The sequence below is a fragment of the Protopterus annectens genome, chromosome 5.part0 (assembly GCF_019279795.1).
Source record: "Protopterus annectens isolate FY-2018-M chromosome 5.part0, PAN1.0, whole genome shotgun sequence".
Lineage (NCBI taxonomy): Eukaryota > Metazoa > Chordata > Ceratodontiformes > Protopteridae > Protopterus > Protopterus annectens.
Window position 1 is genome coordinate 1,454,866,707 of NC_056735.1, and position 20,044 is coordinate 1,454,886,750.

Consider the following 20,044-nt stretch of genomic DNA (forward strand, 5'->3'; position numbering starts at 1 on the left):
GTAGTATCCAAACAATGGAAGTAAATGCTCAGCATTTTCCCATAAAACTGATACTCTACAAATATGCATACTTTTAGATTCATTACCAACCTGTGTCCTTAAGATACTAGGAAGGATAGAACTTAAGCAACTCTCAAACAACCTAATGTGTTGATACAATTTGGTAATCAGCATGGCTTTCATCTGGAACATGGAGTTCAGGGCAGACTGGGCACTTCAGTGTCACACACACATTCAGAGATCACCTGGATATGCTGTAGTAGAGCCTATTTAATACCTTATTATTCTACTATTGCCTATCCCTACAATCATGTTCTGTGAGTCTAATATCATGCATTTCTGAATTTTGACACTGTCTATGACAATATTACATCCTCAGGAAGGTTGTTTCAATCAACCCTATTTTTTAATGAAATAAATGTTCCTGTCTCCATTGAATCCTACCCTTCATGTCTTCAAATTCTGTATTCTCATTCCCATTTGAAATGTGTACAGTCTTTTGAGATACTTAAATGCTTCTATTATACCCCACTGACTTTCTTCAAAACTATATGTATTAAGATCTTGCAATACTTCTTTACATTGTGTCTTGTAAATACCAGTCATGATTGCATTACTTATATTCTATGCCCTTACAGAAATGAGATTTACAAAAATGCGGACAATACTTTAGGTGGTGCTAACAAACTGTCTGCAACAAGGAACAGTGTGCTTTTGCCTTAAGTGATGCACACAAGATGTCAACGGTGAAGGACGATACATCCTTGTTTTAGATGGTGCTCAAAGGCTGTCAACAGCAAGGAGCAATATTATATTCTTTTCTGTTGGTGTCACCTATTACTGTGCATATCACCAACCCATCTGCTTTGTCACATGTCATGTGCTTGACTACCTATAAATCATCTGATAAGAGTAACCAATTATTTTGACATTGCCGTCGCTTTCTTTCCAGTCATCTCTCTCTTTTGCTTGTCAGATACAGTTTTATTTTACACAGATTCATCCCACCCATTTTTTAGACCCTTCATCCAGTCTTGTGAAGTATCTTAACACAAATCCTGTTATTCTAGCAATTTTCTAAGTTCATGAGAGCAATATTTATAATCTGTCACTATTTATTTTAGGTTTTGTCCAGATTTCCTGCACTAAGAGGTTGAGGTGTGTGTGTGATGGAGAATGAAATGCAAAGTTAGCAGGTGGAATTTATTTTCAAGTGCATTTTCAAGGAAATGTGAGCTTCAAGGGAAGAGAATTTTACTGCTGCTCACACTGTCTGCTTAAAATTTGCAATTGTTTTGTTTAGCAAATGGTAACACTGTTGTGGTACAGAGTTTTAAAGCAGTGTTAGCAGCACAGCAGGTAGAAAACTTGCATCTTGATGCAGAGAGCTGTAGGTTCTACTCCCATGGCATGTAGATTTGTATTTGAATGGGGTGGGTGCTGCAGTCCTGAGTAGGTCCTCCTTTGGATGAGATGCCTAGTAACTATTGCCACCCATTCCCTATTGCAATTTACCAGCTTACCATTTCTTTTAATGTAACATAGGCAATTTATTATTCAAGGGTAACAGGCACTGAATTTGTAAATTAAATACTGAAATATAAAGTTGTTTTCTAGCAATAACCTCTTCATTGGTTTAAGATCTCTTTAATGTGGAATTATTCAGATGACTTTGACTTCTGCAGAGATTCTGCATATTGATTGATATTGGTGGATTGCATGAAAGAAGTCTGAGTTGCCCTTTATGGCTGAAATGTTCTGAATTGGGCAGTTTTTCATTATTGGTTCATATGATTTGTTTCATTGCTTAAAGGAAAAAAAATTAGCACTACAAATTTAAAACACACTCTAACAAGTGGAGCTGTATTATACAAGGGATATAATCCAGTTATTATACAGTATAATTAATACAGTCAGCAAGATGAATCAAAGAACGTTTGCATGGTTCTAAAAATGTGTGCAAGGAGCCTATGATTTGAAAACAGCCCAAAGGTAAACTTACCCCGCCACTGGCCAGATGCATTTTCTTTGAATGTAGGTTTCATTGCTGTTTCAGTGAATGTGAGTTTCAAAGGTACAGAAGTTTTAATGCTAAGTCTGTTTTCATTGCAAGACTACTGCTTTGTTTAGGTTTAGTAAATGTCTATCAGTGTTTGTGCTATAACATTTGAAATAAAAGTTGTAAATTAAATCCAAATATCTGTAATCATTCTAGAAGTAAAGCATAAAACAGTATGCACACTGAGAGATTTGAAATGTTTATGGCAAATGGGGAGAAATAGCCAAGTAATGGGACACTGGAATGGCTGCATGGGTGGGGCTGTGTGAGTGGGGGGAGCTGTGTGGGTGGGGTTCTGGGTTTGCACCCCCCTGCAAAAAATCCTGTGGGCTCCTTTGCCTGGGGGACATCTAGGGTGATGGGTAGTTGGGTTGAAAGTTTGTCTTGCCATAGGATGGCCTGTTGTCTAGTATACAGGTAGGATTTAAACCATTGGAGAGCATGGCTATCTAAGGAGATTGCCTTCAAAGTTTGGATGAGTAGTTGGTGGTTAACCATATCAAAGGCCATAGAGAGATCAAGAAAGAGAGCTGAGGATAGTTTGTTGTTATTTCTGTTATGATTTATGGCATTAGAGAAAGATAAGAGGGCTGCGGTGGTACTATGGAATGGCCTAAAGCCATGCTGAGAGTTAGCCAACAGCTTGTTCTGAATGAGATAGTGCAGTAGTTGTCTGTGTACAAATTTATCCATAATTTTAGCCAGGGGTGACAGAATAGCTATGGGTCTGAAGTTTGATAGTTCTATGGAGCTGCCGCCTTTATAGAGTGGTATAACATGAGATATTTTCCAGATGGAACAGATGGTAACTTTTGATATAGTTCTATTGATTAAGATGGATATGGGGTATGCTATGGCATCTGCAGCTTTCTGTAGATATTTTGCAGGGAGCAGATCAACAGCAAGGGTGGTTGCTTTTAATTTCTTAATTAGGGCTTGGATAAGTGATACAGAAACACGTTGAAAGCCAAAGGAGAGTTGGGTACTGGCTAAAGAAGCATTTGAGTTAGAGCAATTGGGAGCTATTTGGCTAGCTAGAGACTGGATAGTCTCTGTGAAGAAACTGTTGAAGGTATTTTCAACGTCCTCTGGGGATTTATGGTTAGAGGCTGAAGGGGTTGGAGATTATTAATTCCTGCGCAAAACTTTTGAGGATTGTTTTGATGTTTCTGTTGAAGATGACCGTAGAAGTTTTTTTTTGTCTAGTTTAATAGATTTGTTTGTGTCGTTCCTTAGCTGACAATATCTAAATTGATCCAACGGGGCCTTTGTAGCACACCAGGTATCCCATGCCTTATTTCTAAGTATGATTTTCAACTTGGTTTCTTTTGAACGTCACTGTGCGATTTTTGTTTTGGTTCTAATGGTTCGAGCGGGCGCATACGAATCAAGGATAGCAAGGATGAATAGGAGGGATACATACACTCTTTCTATGAGTGTGGTACCTTTGAGTATTCTCTCTTTTTCAAAGTACAGTGATCTGGACAGTCAGTATGCATAAGCAGCAAAAGTGAAAGAGTGAGACTGACAATCCTGTAAATGTTTGGCAGAACTGCACTTCAGTTTTTGAAATGTCGGGATTCTCAATATCCTGTTTGAGGCTTCTAATGGAGAGACATTGTACAGAAGTTATAACCCTCTTTCAAGCTGTACTAATATCTTTGTTAACTTGGAATCACTGCATTTTATACACTTTTCTCTTCTATAGATAATTGTTCTGACACTGTTCCTGTGTAAAATGAGTGCGTAGTATGTACCCAGCATCCTGTTGTTTATTTATTGGAAACAGCTACACTTACAAAGGGGCGCAAGTCTGATTGGTTATCTACAGTCTGTTAGGCACTAAAGACCCATGTATATTAAATTACTATGGACACTTATCACAAGAGGCTAAAGACAAATATAGTCTCAATTGTCTGAGGTGGTGACCCATTAGGAGAAAGTTGAAAATCACATGACACTAAATGAGAATGAAGTGGGAAATTAGTCTGGTGTCCTGGTTAAATTACCTCTAAAACATATGATATCACCTCCAGTCTTCCATTAAACAAGCCAGGTTTTGAAGAATTAACTTTGCCATCCATAAGCAAATATACACATACATACATAAATAAATAAATGATATGCTGTCATAGGGTATGCTGTGTGTTATACTGACTGGAAAACTGTTTCTATGACAAATGCAAAAGATCAAAATCTGAATTATCCACTTTTTGAGTTGGGAGGATGGCCTAATGGTTAAGGTGTTTGCTTTACAACCACAAGGTGCAGGGTTTGAGTCTCACAAGGGATAATTAACTAGGCTTAAAATGGCTCGCAAGGGCAGTTAGCTTAGTACTAATCTATGAACCTATGACAGTGTTTTTGTCTCTTTCATACATAGTCCTGTGAGTCATATTTATTCCAGGAGCCACATACTGAGGAATAGTACTGCATCTAATTATGGCCAAGTTGTAGACAGGACAATTTACTAATGATAGTGACACAACACAAAACTGATTGACAAAAGTTAACTTCACTATAATAAGGCTAAAATCTGTTTATATTGTCTGACATGGAGACTAAAATTACAGGGAATATAAGCAGAAACAGCTGTCCAGACTATGTGTGCAGCCCAGTTTGTAAACTGCATCATCAGCCTACGTACAAACAAAGCAGCAAGGTGCATACTGCTGCTTACGAAACACAAAGCTCATCAAAAAGTACAGGCTTGTAAATGATTTGGCAAGATGCCAAGAACACACTAGACTACAATAGCCATACTCAGAAACTATTTTACTTGCTTTTCACATGTGATGTGTGTGCGTTCATTCACATGAAGGAGTGCGATTGCAGAATAATGAAATAGGCCGCTATTGCACATGAGCTAATACATCAGCTAAAAGCAAAAATCACAGCTAAGTCAGGCCATGGATAGGATTATCTGGCACTCACACTAGCTCTGTTGGGCATGCTGCCTGCTTGAACAAAGCCTATAGATTATTTAACAACCCAAGGCAATCTTAGACTGGTAGAAATCATACAATACACATTGTCAAACTCTTTGGAAATTCTGAAACAGCAACAGCAGTGTAAAACACTGGAGCAAGTCTCTTTTCCAGTAAAATGACTATATTAGTACTAATTAAACTCATGAATGAACCATGCAATGGAAGGAGCCACTTTTCCTCTTTGGGATTCTGTTACCAAAGCAACCAAAAACAGCAAAAGCCCACATGAACAAGTTAATTCCATAGCATATATCCAGCAGGCCTCCACACTGCAACACTGCTAGAGAGCACACTGCCAAACAGCTTAAATATTCTAAAACAAAAAGCAGATTTGATAACAGGAAAGATGACATAAGTAACAGTGGTGACTCAGTTTGCCCTTCTGTCCATCCACAGAGGTCCCTCTGGTTAAACTCTCAGAGAACTATGAAAGAAATTGTACATCGGTAATTGGCTACCCCATTCCATTAAGGGACTTGGCTTCTAAAGACAAAGTGTATGATGTTTATAATTACTACCCTTAGACGATCCTGGTTTTACAGCCCGAGGCATAACAACTGATACAAGTATCTATGAGCTTGATCTCCAACATCTGAAAATAGTTACCAAATATAATGCTTATTAAAATAGCATACAGTATAGTATCTCAGTCAATGCAAAACCAAATTTACAAAACTGAATGTATAACAAATACTTTTTGCAATTATTTTCCATGCAGAACAGATAATACTTTTCCTGAAACAGGAACATCAGAAAGATAAAAATCGTTGTTTTAATACTGCCAGTTCATTCAGAAAAGAGCACATGTTTAGGTGTCATCTGACTTTCAAAATGAAATGTTCTGATTCTGACTGTCGGACTATTCTGGGGATGGAAGGGCAACTTAAGAAAACAGTGCTGTTCACATAAAAGAAGGCAAAGTGAGATGGGGCACTTAAGTACAACTGTTGGCAGTCTAAAGCTACTCCTTTCTTGTTCTACCCTCTTTTATTGTTATATTTCCCCAAGTTTGGAAATACTTTGATGTTGTGGATTACAGTAGTGAACACAGATATGAAACAGGTGATAGCTTATGAGGTAGTTCACCTGATGAACGCAGATACAAAACAGGTAACCACTTATGAGGTAGGTCACCTGATGAACCCAGATACAAAACAGGTAAACACTTATGAGGTAGTTCACCTGATGAACCCAGATACAAAACAGTTGATAGCTTATGAGGTAGTTCACCTGATGAACCCAGATACAAAACAGGTAATAGCTTATGGGGTAGTTCACCTGATGATCCCAGATACAAAACAGGTGAAAGCATATGAGGTAGTTTTTCTGATCTGTGTCATGCTGGACACACACTATAGTATTACAGAGGTACAGGTCAAGAGAACAGTATACTGAGATCTACCTTACAGCTGCAGAAGTAAGCCCATTACACAAAGAATCTGTATACAATCCAACTAATTCACACACCCCCCCATCATGTTGCCATGTCTCAAAATTCTGACATTTTAAGTGACATATCAGACTGTCATCCTTCTACAGTAAAGCTATCATAAAGGACTGATTCAGCTGCAAAAAATATTGCTCTTGTCTGGTTGTTCTGTGCTTGATAAACAAAGACAAGTAAGACTGTGAAAAGCCCATCACAGAAGGGATTGCAGTTCAGCTGGGAAACATTTTTTTCCCAGTTCCCATTCATGAAAGTGAGGAACACTTTATTCCAGCTGAGCTACATTATATGTTGAACTGCACAGCTGCATATTAAAACACCATAACTTGCCATGGACATAGCACCCCATGGGTAATAGAAATACTTTTAGATTAATGATTCCATCCAGCAAGTAAAACACTGAACAGCTGTCTTAATGTTTCAGCATTCCAGTTCACTTTGTCACCAGTTTCAGATTCCATTCTTAAGCAAATTCATAAAGATATGATATGAGTACATCTGCCAATAAGCACTCTCTGTTATGTTATCCCTATTACATGTATATTTGGTGAGCAGAATCTTATTAGTCATAGTAGCTTAAGATTCCTTCTAATGGAGAAAACAGAACAGGACTGCTACAGGAACATTGAGGACTACAGAATTCAAAACCAGCCTTTAAAAACATATGAAATTCATTGAGTTTTGCAAAGATAATGCATATTTTTAGCATCCTATGCTTCTCTGCAGTGTCTGTATTCATATGCAATGCATTTTTGAATCTTTATTCTGTCTATTTAGTGACATATTATACTATCAAAATAAAAAAGTACCTGTTTGTTAACATAGAAATTAATTTTTTTTCTAATCAGATAAGAACCACATGGCCTACATTTAGTGCTCATTATTTAAAAATCAGATATGTCAGACTTATCTAACAAATTATTCCCCATCACTTTAAAAACTTCCCTTACATCTTACAGGTTCATTGGGGCGTGCACTATGCTAACAACCACAAGGGTCTTTTTAAGTCTAGCCATGCATCCTAAATCTCAGACAAGTTCTGGTACCCTTGATAACTAAGCGGGGGATTGGGATATGAAACATTTACAAACAGAGGCCTGGGAGATGAACCCCTTACAGGCTGCCTCTGTCCATTAGAGAGATGAATTTTCTCTTCCCCATCCAACAGTCCAAGTTACACTTGAATTGGTTTAGGGAGGAACTCTGCTTCACATGGATGTGGAGCCTATTGCAGAGAAAGGGTAGTCTCTGGGATGGATTCACTTTAGAAGCTCAAAATACTGAAATATCAAAATTCAGTATTTCGAGCCCATAAAGTGGAATCCTGAGAACAGCAAAAGCTCAGAAGCGCGAAATTCAAAACCTCGAATACCGGCGGTTTTGAATTTTGTGCTTCTGAGGCTTCGCTGTGGTTATGGATTCAGGTAAGTGCGTGTGTGTGTGTGTGTGTGTGTGTTAAGGATTTTAGGTAGGGGCTGTGGTGTGTCAGTGTGTTTTGTTGTTGCGATGTGTGTGTGTGATGAGAATGTAGCTTATGTGGTGGTGTTTTGTGTGTGTTTGTGTGTAGTGCGACCTCGGAATGAGAATATTTAAGTAAGGGGGGTATAGGAAGCTTGCCCCCCCACATGGGGGGTGCAGGGGGGCTTGCCCCCCTGCTTTTATGTAGTAGAGAGCTTGTGTTTGTGTGTGGGGAGGGTGGTGTGTGTGTGTGTGTGTGTGTGTGTGTGTGTGTGTGTGTGTGTGTGTGTGTGTGTGTGTGTGTGTGTGTGTGTGTGTGCAGTAGAAGCCAAAAATTCAAAATCTCCCATGTGCGAGATTTTAAATTTCACGGTTCTGAGTTTTCGTGGTCTCAAAAATTCGACTTTATTGCTTCAAAATACTGAATTTTGATATTTCAGTATTTTGAGGATATAAAGTCAATCCTCTCTGGGATACATACCTGTCTCTCTCCAGCAGGTCCTATTTATATCATAGGCAAGGGTTAAGTCTTTAGAACATCTAATTCTGTGGCTTTTGTTTTTGCGGATATGAAAAAGGTCCATCAGAGTTGAGTCTGACAATGCCTTGTTGCCATGCATAGATCTCCCCTCGACAATCTGTAGCAAATATAATGAAGGGATACGACTTTCAGATGGTCTGCATATGATATGCTATTTATGTCCTGTATTCTTCAGGTGAAGAACCTCTGTGAACATTCCAATTGTTGGATATGCCTGGTTAGGTGCATAGCAATGGGGTCATTGTACTCAATGATAAGTCTGATGAATGCTGAATACAGTGGAAAAATGACCTCCTTGAACACAGATCCCATATCTTTATTTATAAGTAGATACTTTTACTTATAAGTTGATACCTGACATGTATTCTTTAATTTGAGTTCATTAATGTTTTTAATCCCACTACAACTTCAGGAAATTTGTCTTAAGTATCTGCCACCCCTTCTGCCAATCAATACTTCATGAAACCATCTTTGACCTATCAATCTTGTTTTCTCATATTATATCCTTTTTTCTTAAATGTGATACCCACTAAGATTCTGTGGATTTCCTTGGCGTTCTTCATGTGTTTTTTATTTCTCATATTCATTCATATACTGGATATTGCACTCCAAGCACAAGTCTTTTCTGGGGTGACTAGTGATGTAGTTTAGAGTCAAACAGTATACAGAAAATACTTTTTTGTCATGTCCTCATCTGACTACTTTTCTCTGAATAATAAATGTCATATTATTCTAATTTTCTATTATGTAGCTTTTAGCTCAAGACCATATATTGGTTTATCCTTCCCTGAAGTGTCCCTGTCCTATATTACAAAGATGACATCTCTAGAACTCACAGAATACTCAGGGTAGGCTTTGCATACAAAATTAAAACCACTCTTGTTTTCTGCTGCTTATACTTCTTCCTATAAATGCCAATAGTCCTCCCACTTTCCTTGTCATTTTTTGACATTGATTGCCTGCTTTTTGGTGCAAACTGTTAAGGCTTCATCAGATCCTTGCCATTATTTATTGGTGTTGCTTTTTCTTCAGTGCCCAGATATATGATTCTACACTTTTTTACTGAGACTGGAACTACATGGAAGCATACCCAAACAGAAACTAGAACTGCTTTCCCTTGTATAATCTAAATATAGAACTGAAATGTTAAAAAAAAATAGACTGGATTAGCATTTAGGAAGCTCTGCCCTCTTAACTGCAGAAACAAGAACTTAAACGTGCCTATGTCATACACGATAATTTAATAGGTTCATAGGTTCATAGGTTCATACTAGGCTATCTGCCCTAGGGCATTTATAAGCCTATCCCGATTGTGTTTGGCTTATGCCACCCCTTGATTTGAGTATACTGTGCCTTTTTTAAAGTTTAGTTTACTGTGCCTCTGTCTAATAGTGACACGTAAGTAATCCAGGGACAAACCTACGATCCCCCATCCACTCATCAAGATTCTTCTTGAAGAGAGTCAGTGAGGTGCTCTGCCTAACATGAATTGGAATTCTATTCCAGAGCGAAGGGAGCCTCTGGGTTATGAATCTGTCCCTCCAGCATGTTCTATTTATTTCTGTGCTGAGGTTCAAGTCCCTCGAGCGCATGGCACTAAGGGTTTTAGATTTACTGAGGTGGAGCATGTCCATTAATTCTGGGTTGGACATAGCTTTATATGTCAGGCATAGATCACCTCGAAGTAGGCGGTATGCAACTGAGTAGAGCTGGAGTTTTTTTAACCGAGCAGCATATGGCATCTGTTTGAGTCCCTTGATCCTCCTGGTGAGGTACTTTTGGGGTCTTTCTAATTGCTGCAGGTGTTGGGTAAGGTACATCCCAAAGGGGGCATTGTATTCTATGATGGGCCTGATGAGGGATGAATAAAGGGGCATGATTACCTCTCTTGATCTAGATGTGAATCCTTTCATGATGAGGTGGGCTATGTAGAAGGTCTTTCTAACCACTTTGGCAATGTGGTTGTCAAAGGACAGATTGCTATCAACTTGGATCCCCAGATCCCTAATTACTTTCTCAGTACTTAATGGGTTACCACCTATGTGGTAATTTGTGGGCACATTGTTTTTGCCAAAGGGTATGACTATACACTTTTTGGCATTTAGCTTTAGACCATGGCTCTGGCACCAGTTATCCGTCTCTGCAAGACCTTTTTGAAGGATGTTTGTGTCAGCTGGAGAGTCGATTATGGTGCCCAGTTTGCAGTCATCTGTGAACTTGGTGAGCCATAGTCCTCCCACGTTGGACTGTACCTCAGAAAAGTAAATACCGAACAAGAGAGGTCCCAGGACAGAACCTTGTGGGACGCCACTTGTGACCGGTTTTGAGTCTGACATGGCTCCAGCAACTCTGACTCTGTGGGTTCTGTCTTTGAGCCAGTTTGTGACCCATCTTGTGACATAGGGGTTTATATTTAGGCTGGATAGCTTATCTATGATGCTCAAGTGGGGTATTGTGTCAAATGCCTTTGCGAGGTCCAGATAGGCTGTGTAGACTACCTTCCCTTCATCTATGGCCTTGGTGACTGTTTCAAAGAAGTCAACCAGGTTCAAAAGGCAGGATCTGCCCTTGACAAAGCCAAATTGGGTAGGATCTAGTGTCTGTAGGTCCCCAATGTCTTTGTTTATGAGTTCCATGATGATCCTCTCCATAGCCTTGCAGACTAGGCTAGTCAGGCTTATGGGGCGATAGTTTCCAGGGTCCGCAGAGGTGCCACCTTTGTGGAGTGGGACCACTGTTGCTGTATGCCATTCTTTGGGCACATATCCTGTAGTGAGGCTGAGATTGTACAGCAGTTTTACTAGAGGGAATATTTCTTCTTGGAGTTCATGTAGGACGCAACCCGGGACACCATCTGGTCCCATGGAAGCAGTAGCAGTGTTATTTGCTTTGGAGAGGGCGGCCTTCACCTGAGCATCAGAGATGTTTGGGAGGCTGCAATCTGCCGGGATAGATACTTGCTCTTTTGGGGGGGGAGGGGGTGGAGAAGTTTGCACTGAACCTGTCTGCCAGGATATTGGCAATGTCTGTGGGTTCAGTGTATTTTTTGTCGCTTAGAATCAACTCAGAACAAGTCTGGGAGTTGCATCCCAGGTTCCTAACATAACTGAAAAAAGCCTTATGATTGTCTTTAGTGTCCTGTGCAATTTTTCTCTCGAAGCTGGCCTTGGAGGATTTTATGAGGGATCGTAATTTTTTGCTAGTACTGATCAGAGATGCCTTCCCTTTTATGGATTTTGCTCTATCATGTAGTAGCTTCCTCCTTCTGTTGCACAGTTTATTTATGACTGGGGGCCACCAGACTGGATGCCTGCCTTTGGATCATTGGGTCTTGATTTTGTTTGGGATAGCATGATCCATGCATTCCTGGAGATGTCCATAGAATGCGTTTATATAGGATTCTGCAGTTTGGGCCGTAGTTTCCACTGGCCCTGGGGCCTTGAAGGATTCCACTTCGGTTTTGAGAAGTGTGAAGTTCACTTTTGAGAAGTTTTTCACTGTGGTTTTCTGGGCTGGGGGTGGGGTCAGGATGTGGATATCCAGTGAAATTAATTTATGGTCTGATCTTACCAATGAGGGATATACTTCTGGTATGGAGCATAGAGTCCCCATGTTGGTAATGATCAGGTCTAGTATGTTTTCCCTCTTGTGGGAGTGGTGACTAGTTGTTCCATAGCATTTGAGTTTATAAATTCCAGGAACCTTTGGGCTAAGGTGCTGGGGCTTGAGTAATGCTCCCAGTCTATGTTTGGGTAGTTGAAGTCGCCCAATATAATGGTGTTCGGAGAGATCTTCATGTTCTCCAATGTTTTCAGGAAAGTCGAGTGGGATTCCTGACTTTGAGAGGGTGGTCTGTAGGATGCTATAAACTGAAAAGCAGTCTTGCCCACTGTCAGTTGCACATAGATGGTCTCCGATACTTTGTGCAATGCCACTAACCTGGAGGTGTGGATATCCTTGATAAATATGGAAACTCCCCCTCCTTTTGTGGTTCAGTCCGGGTTTTGGGGCCGAAAAGCATGATATGAGGTATAACCTGGTAGTGCTGGGGTGCTCTCTGGAGCCTTGAACCAGGTTTCTGTTACTGCACAGATATCGATGTTCTCCATACTGAGGAGAGCTTCGAGAGCATGCATCTTGAGGTTAAGACTTCTGGCATTTAGCAGCATTACCCTTAGTTTCTTGTTCCTTGTGCTGTCAATGGAGGTGGGTTTGACTTTTGAGCCTTGCCTAAAAAAGGCACTATGGGGGTGGCAAGAGCCTTTGCCAATATCTGAAAGCCCAGGGGTGACAGGTGCAAGCCGTCCCTAGTGAAGCAACGTGGCTTGTCGAGCATGTCATCCCAGGCTGACAGACACTGGATCCCCTTTGAATGACACCAAAATTTTAGCCAATTGTTAAAATCGATCATTTTGTCTTTATACTGTGGCATCATTCTAGGTGAGGGTAAGATGCTGCTCAAGGTCAGGGTCATACCGGCCTGGGCTACATGATCAGAGAGCTCCTCTATGTCTCTTTTCATGTAGTCAAGGGAGGTACGTCTCAGGTCATTCACGCCAGCATGTACAATGACTGAGTCATATTTGTATTTGCTTTGGAGTGACCTGAGTGCTTGCGTTATGTGGCGGATCCTAGCACCCGACAGGCAGCTCACTGTGACCTTCTCTTTATTCAGCCTGGAGAGCGGGACGTCAGTGTGTCTGACAATAGAGTCACCTATTACAAGAGTATCAGGTGTGTTATTCAGCCTTAAGGGCTGTGACTGCTTGGCACACTGACTTTGTGTGCTATGTGTTGTACGTGTTTTGTTTTGGGGAAGCGTTTGCTTGGATGTCTGCTTTGGAGGTCTCTGTTGCTTAGATAGATTTTTATTTAGAGCTTCCGAGTATGTTTTTGTGTTTTTATGTGTTTGGTTCGCTGTTGTGGTGGGACTATGTGATACTGGAATTGTGTTGTATGAGGTTACCTTCTCCTCCTGACTGGTTACACCAGTTTTGAGATGAGAGAGCTCAGCCTCCAGTTTGGCTATATGGTTGCATCTCTCACATATATTTGAACCTGTTTGGAGAAGGAGAGGGTTGTCCGTGTACATGAAACAGTTGTAACATTGCCTCAAAATTCCCAGATTCACCAGCTGGACTGGAGAGGAAACCATTGATTGACCTTTGGACATGCTAGAGTAATATAGGGAACTGAATTAAAACAGATCAATAGGGAACAAGGTAATCGTAGAGAGTATAAGAGTAAGTAGTGCTTATGGTTTATTAGTGCTAACTTGTAAAATTTCTTATTTGAACCAGTGAGGGGCCTTAGAATGAGAATATGGTGTTTAATTTGAGAGATAGAGCAGTTCTAAGGGAAAATGTGAAGAGCAGACTTTGTAGAGCCAGGAATAGTTTAAACCCAATTAGGCGGCGCTGCCCGATGTTGCGCTATGCGCAAAAACGCACAAAACCACGCAAAAGAGGGTTTTAAGAGAGGGAGATCAAGGAGTTAGGAATTGACCCAAAATGGCCAATAATACTACAGTTTCAAGGCAGTAACCACTCCCACAGGGGCCGGCAGGCTGCTCAATGTTTATCACTGCCACTGATGAACACAGAGACTTCCCTTTAGCCCAAGCAAACAATGGCCTCCAAGAAACTTACAAACAGTTCAGAACAGCAAATCTGTAACTGAACTTTTTTAAATCTCAGAAAAGTGGGAAAAAAGCAAGATTTTTTTTGTTTTTTTGTTTTATTTTAAGGAAAGCAGAGGTTCACAAGTATCAACAAGTTAGAACAGTGCAGTAAATGACCCCACACTTGAGTGCTAGGCCAGAGACAGATAAAATGCAAGTTTTAAGAAAAAAAACTATTTTAAAAATAAGTGCAGGCAGGAAATTCAGTAATCAGCTCTAGGTTGTGTTCTAAATACAGTTACCAACACAGAAATCAAGTTTAACAAGCCAGAAAATGCTCAAAAGTAGGCAGCAATGCAGAAAAACTTAACAAATAATCTGAAACAAAATACTTAAAATCTCAAAAGTGGCTCCTTTCTTCTCTCAGCGTTTTCTCCTCTTGGTGGGTGCTTCACCAACAGCCAAGTCCAAAAAGACGCCAAAACCAGATGTTTCTTGTTTAAAACAAAAAGACCAGTAGAAAAAAAATTTAACATGGTGGATTAGTGGTAAAGTGGTATGATTTCAGTATTTAACTCCACTCAGTATCTGTGTGGTGTTTTTTATGTTCTGTCCAGGTCTGCAAGGGTTTTCTTCAGAAATGCTGGCTAGCCCCACCTCCTATCACACCTCTCAACTGTACAGATTTTCACAGAATGTCTAAATTTTTGCCTCATATTTTGGGTCCATTTTTCATAAACTTGTGTTTTTTTCTGGCAAATCAGTGGCAAGTCATTAAAGATTGAAGTCAGAAAATAATGACAGACATTTGGATTTCAAACTTCCTACCCTTCAGAAAATTCACGGTAATGCAAAACCTGTTATTCTAGTAACTTTCTAAGTTTGTAAGAGCAATATTTAAAAACTTGTCCCTATTTTTGGGCACCTTTGTCCCCCTATTATTTATGGTTTTGCCCAGATTTCTTGCTCTAAGAGGTTGAGAGCTATGCCTCCCATAGCAAGAAGGTTGGTTGGTTGGTTGGTTGATTGGCTACATTAGTTTGCCTGAATAACGCTACTTATATCTGGCTAAAAAGGGTCTGAAAAAGAAAAGCTCACTTACTCAATTATCAAATAAAATAATTATATATGTTGAAAGTCTGACACACAGTACACATGGCAACACTCAGACACATATTCATGCTGTTCTCAGCACATTAATGACTAAATGCATTACATTATCACTTTTAGAATATTGTTATAGGATCACTACCTTTTGACAGAATGGATTTGCCAGTTCTGGTACAGAATGATCAATCCATTATGTCTCTCTGATACACAAAATATCCTATCACTACTTTGCATTGTATTGTTAGATTTAGGTTGCATTTGCCTTTTTCTTGCACTCATAAAGTTGTGCAAAGCAGTATCCAGTTCTATAAATATGCATATCTGCAAACCAAAACTGCCATTTCATTTCTGTGTAGTATAAGGAACATTTCAAATTAACTTAATTAAGTCAGTGCTGCTGACAGTAGCAATTTACCAAAAGTCACATGATCAAATCAAGTTCAACCTAATGTAAAGCAGATAAACATTAACCAGCCAAATAGAAATTGCTTACTTCTCCAAGGAGCAAACATACTTAGAGTAGAGCATATTTAGTTCAACTACATTTAACCAGAAGTCATTTAATACTATGGCTTTCATTCAACACAGAAACGTTTGGTTTTAGTTGAGCTTCTTGGTCTCTAAAATAAAACAAACAATGAATGTAAATTACAGGTCTTTTCTTGTAGCCTGTGTCTGCTTTACCACATTATAACTCCTCTTGGATAAAAAATCTCTTGCAGCTCTGAGACTTAAGGGAAAAATAAATAATATTTTCAAAAGAAAGAAATGTTTTCTTAAATTAGATATTATAATAGCTATCGAAAACTATAGCAAGAGTCCATCAATAAGCAGGAATCTGCTACAGAGCAGGTAATCTCTTGGTGGATGAAGACTGCACTCCCCAGTGTCATTTGTCTGAAGTTCAACCTGCTGAAAATCAAAGCTTCTTCATAGGAAATAACTGTCGGTGAATTGTACTGGCAGTGATGCCCCTTTTTTTTTTGGGGGGGGGGCAATTTTCTCCCTTCTGTGAGTTGGTGTGATTGAGGAGCTGGTATATATGTTTGGGTTGCAGAGGGCTTGCCCCTGAAAAAAAATACTTTAAAAAGTGTTTTTTTTTTTTACATTTTGTTTGTGTGTGAGTGGGAGGGTATCAGTATGTTGATTCCAATACTCAGTAAGCTGAAATTTGTCCATTCATTGTGGAAGCGCAAAAATAAACTGCTGCAAAAATGCAGAAAGAAAACACATATAGTGTATTGTTTCCTTACACCTTGCCACATACAAAGTGGAGGAGTGTGTGGTCCACTTAAGCTCAGCGAAGATCACAGCTTTCCATACAAAATCATTGACAATGTTTTTAAGTGTGAAGCAGAGATGATTTTGTTCTTTTCTTTGGAAATATCTCCCTTCATGATGTATCTGTCAGACTGGAATGTATAATTGCCATAGGGTATGGAGTTTGCCCATGAGGACTGTAGGGAGGCTTGCCACACTGTAAAAATCATATGCATTTAATGTTTTCATCAGGGTGGATTTATGACCATTTGGGCTCAGTGATTTACTGCATATTGATTACTATGTAACCAAGACAACAATGACTAAACTGTACTGTATTATGACAGTACGCAAAATAATGTGCAAACAACAACATAGCAATGTAGAGAAGTCAGACAGATAAGATTATTGCACTACATAGACAAACATTTAAAGCATCACATACCCAACATAAACCTGTGCATCTCATAAAGGGTAGGAAGTAGGAATTAAGAATATTAAGTAAGGTGCACAACTTGAATTTTATAAAACACTAAAGTGAGAGGAGAGAAGCACAATAAACATGAAAATGAGAAAATGAACACAGACTACTAGCAGAGGCAATATTCTGGCAGTACAAAATGTGATGCCAGATGAAGTATTCAGTGAACATTGTAAGAAGAGTGAAAGAGACTGAATCCAACCTCTCAGCATTAAAACTCATAGCAATGACCATAGATATCATAGCGCAGGGTCATAAAGAGAAGCAGTTTTTGATTTTTTGCAACAGAACTTCTTACTATAGAAGACTGTAACATTAGATGTACAGAATCTTTGCATAGGCTTAGTTTAAATATTTATTAAGGAATGTCGCTGTAAACAGGTCTGACGTCTGACTTTAAGAACATCAGTAAGCTTAAGGACAACTAGGGAACAAACCTTACACTCATGCTTTGTACCAGACTAGCATCAGCATCGCTAGTAATGAAAGCAGCTTAAAGGACAACTAGGGAAGAAACTTACACTGATGCTCTGTACCAGACTAGCATCAGTATCGCTAGTAATGAAAGCAGCTTACAGGACAACTAGGGAAGAAACTTACACTGATGCTCTGTACCAGACTAGCATCAGCATCGCTAGTAATGAAAGCAGCTTACAGGACAACTAGGGAAGAAACTTACACTGATGCTCTGTACCAGACTAGCATCAGTATCGCTAGTAATGAAAGCAGCTTACAGGACAACTAGGGAAGAAACTTACACTGATGCTCTGTACCAGACTAGCATCAGCATCGCTAGTAATGAAAGCAGCTTACAGGACAACTAGGGAAGAAACTTACACTGATGCTCTGTACCAGACTAGCATCAGCATCGCTAGTAATGAAAGCAGCTTAAAGGACAACTAGGGAAGAAACTTACACTGATGCTCTGTACCAGACTAGCATCAGTATCACTAGTAATGAAAGCAGCTTAAAGGACAACTAGGGAAGAAACTTACACTGATGCTTTGTAGCAGACTAGCATCAGCATTCGCTAGTAATGAAAGCAGCTTATAGGACAACTAGGGAAGAAACTTACACTGATGCTCTGTACCAGACTAGCATCAGTATCGCTAGTAATGAAAGCAGCTTAAAGGACAACTAGGGAAGAAACTTACACTGATGCTTTGTACCAGACTAGCATCAGCATTCGCTAGTAATGAAAGCAGCTTAAAGGACAACTAGGGAAGAAACTTACACTGATGCTCTGTACCAGACTACCATCAGCATTCGCTAGTAATGAAAGCAACTAAAGGGACAACTAAGGAAGGAGCCTTACACTGATGCTCTGTACCAGACTAGCATCAGCTTTGCTAGTAATGAAAGCGACTAAACGGACAACTAAGGAAGGAACCTTACACTTATGCTCTGTACCAGACTAGCATCAGCATCACTAGTAATGAAAGCAGCTTAAAGGACAACTAGGGAAGAAAGGTTACGTTGATGCTTTGTACCAGACTAGCATCAGCATCGCTAGTAAAGAAAGCAACTAAAAGGATAACTAGGGAAGGAACCCTACACTGATGATCCACACAAGACTAGCATCAGTATCGCTAGTAATGAAAGCAGCTTAAAGGACAACTAGGGAAGGAACCTTACACTGATGCTCTGTACCAGACTAGCATCAGCATCACTAGTAATGAAAGCAACTAAAAGGATAACTAGGGAAGGAACCTTACACTGTGAAGCTCTGTACCAGACTAGCATCAGCATCGCTAGTAATGAAAGCAGCTTAAAGGACAACTAGGGAAGAAAGGTTACGCTGATACTTTGTACCAGACTAGCATCAGCATCGCTAGTAATGAAAGCAACTAAAAGGATAACTAGGGAAGGAACCCTACACTGATGATCCACACAAGACTAGCATCAGTATCGCTAGTAATGAAAGCAGCTTAAAGGACAACTAGGGAAGAAACCTTACACTGATGCTCTGTACCAGACTAGCATCACCATTGCTAGTAATGAAAGCAACTAAAGGGACAACTACGGAAGGAATCTTACACTGATGCTCTGTACCAGACTAGCATCAGCTTCGCTAGTAATGAAAGAAACTAAAGGGACAACTAAGGAAGGAGCCTTACACTGATGCTCTGTACCAGACTAGCATCAGCTTTGCTAGTAATGAAAGCGACTAAAGGGACAACTAAGGAAGGAACCTTACACTGATGCTCTGTACCAGACTAGCATCAGCATCACTAGTAATGAAAGCAGCTTAAAGGACAACTAGGGAAGAAAGGTTACGTTGATGCTTTGTACCAGACTTGCATCAGCATTGCTAGTAAAAAAAGCAATTAAAAGGATAACTAGGGAAGGAACCCTACACTGATGCTCTGTACCAGACTAGCATCAGTATCGCTAGTAATGAAAGCAGCTTAAAGGACAACTAGGGAAGAAACCTTACACTGATGCTCTGTACCAGACTAGCATCAGTATCGCTAGTAATGAAAGCAGCTTAAAGGACAACTAGGGAAGGAACCTTACACTGATGCTCTGTACCAGACTAGCATCAGTATCGCTAGTAATGAAAGCAGCTTAAAGGACAACTAGGGAAGAATCCTTACACTGATGCTCTGTACCAGAATAGCATCAGCTTCGCTAGTATTGAAAGCAACTAAAGGGACAACTAAGGAAGGAAACTTACACTGATGCTCTGTACCAGACTAGCATTAGCAGCAGTACTCTGCCAGTATTTTATTTGTGTTCTTACTTTTCTTTTTATAAGTGCTATAATGAATCATTTATTTCATTTGCAGAAAATGTTTGCATTACATTGCTTCTTGTGAAGACTAAGAATTAGCTATAAGAATCCCTCCCTCCATTATCTCCTACCTAACTTCAGTGTCAACTTAAATATTTCATCCATAAATTTTCATGGTCTGCAACACAGCTGGCCTCCAATCCTTGAGTACAACAACAAGGACTAGTTTTCTGCCCTCTCTGGCAACATGACTCAGCAGCCTATTTTCAACTCCATCTGTGACCAGTCCAATCTAAGATACAGTGTTGAATGCCTATGCACACTGACTCTTTGTTGATTCTCTC

General features: G+C 39.8%; 1 protein-coding gene across 1 annotated transcript in view; it reads right to left on the reverse strand.

Moving 5' to 3' along the window:
* The window catches only part of COL4A2 (collagen type IV alpha 2 chain), a 1,470,466-nt gene that overhangs the window by 1,012,601 nt on the left and 437,821 nt on the right, over positions 1 to 20,044 (reverse strand). The gene's annotated exons all lie outside the window — the stretch shown is intronic.